Below are 480 nucleotides of genomic sequence, written 5' to 3'. Positions count from 1 at the left end.
TCCCTCTGAAATTTGAATTTTGTGCGATCGAAAACCCCAATTCGGAGCATCGCCGACTCGCCGTGAGGTTTGTCGCTGGTGTTATCGACTCGAACTGGTAGTGGTTGGACTGTGTGAGGCCGTGAACGTCGCAAACTCTGGCTCTGCCTCTCTGTCTCTGGCTTTGGAATCTAGATCACTGGTCGCTGCTCTTCCCCTCCCCCTTCTTCCCTTTCCTCCCCCCTCTCCCCGTTTCTTTTTGCATAACCCTCCCCCTTCTTTCTCTCTCCCGATCCAACAATATTCCAAATTCAAGACAAATTCAGTAACAACAATATTTCACAAAAAAATCAGAAATTCTACAAAAAAATTCAGTTCACAGAAGAAGAAGAAGAAGCGGAAGCGGCGGACGGTGCGGGCGAGGAGGGTGGTGATGGTGTGCGATGCGGCAGGCAGTAGGACGGCAACACGGTGGTAGTGCGGTGCGGTGCGGCAGGCGGC

The sequence above is a fragment of the Arachis ipaensis genome, chromosome B10 (assembly GCF_000816755.2).
Source record: "Arachis ipaensis cultivar K30076 chromosome B10, Araip1.1, whole genome shotgun sequence".
NCBI lineage: Eukaryota > Viridiplantae > Streptophyta > Magnoliopsida > Fabales > Fabaceae > Arachis > Arachis ipaensis.
The sequence above is the reverse complement of the archived record's forward strand: the minus strand, read 5'-3'. Positions refer to the sequence as shown.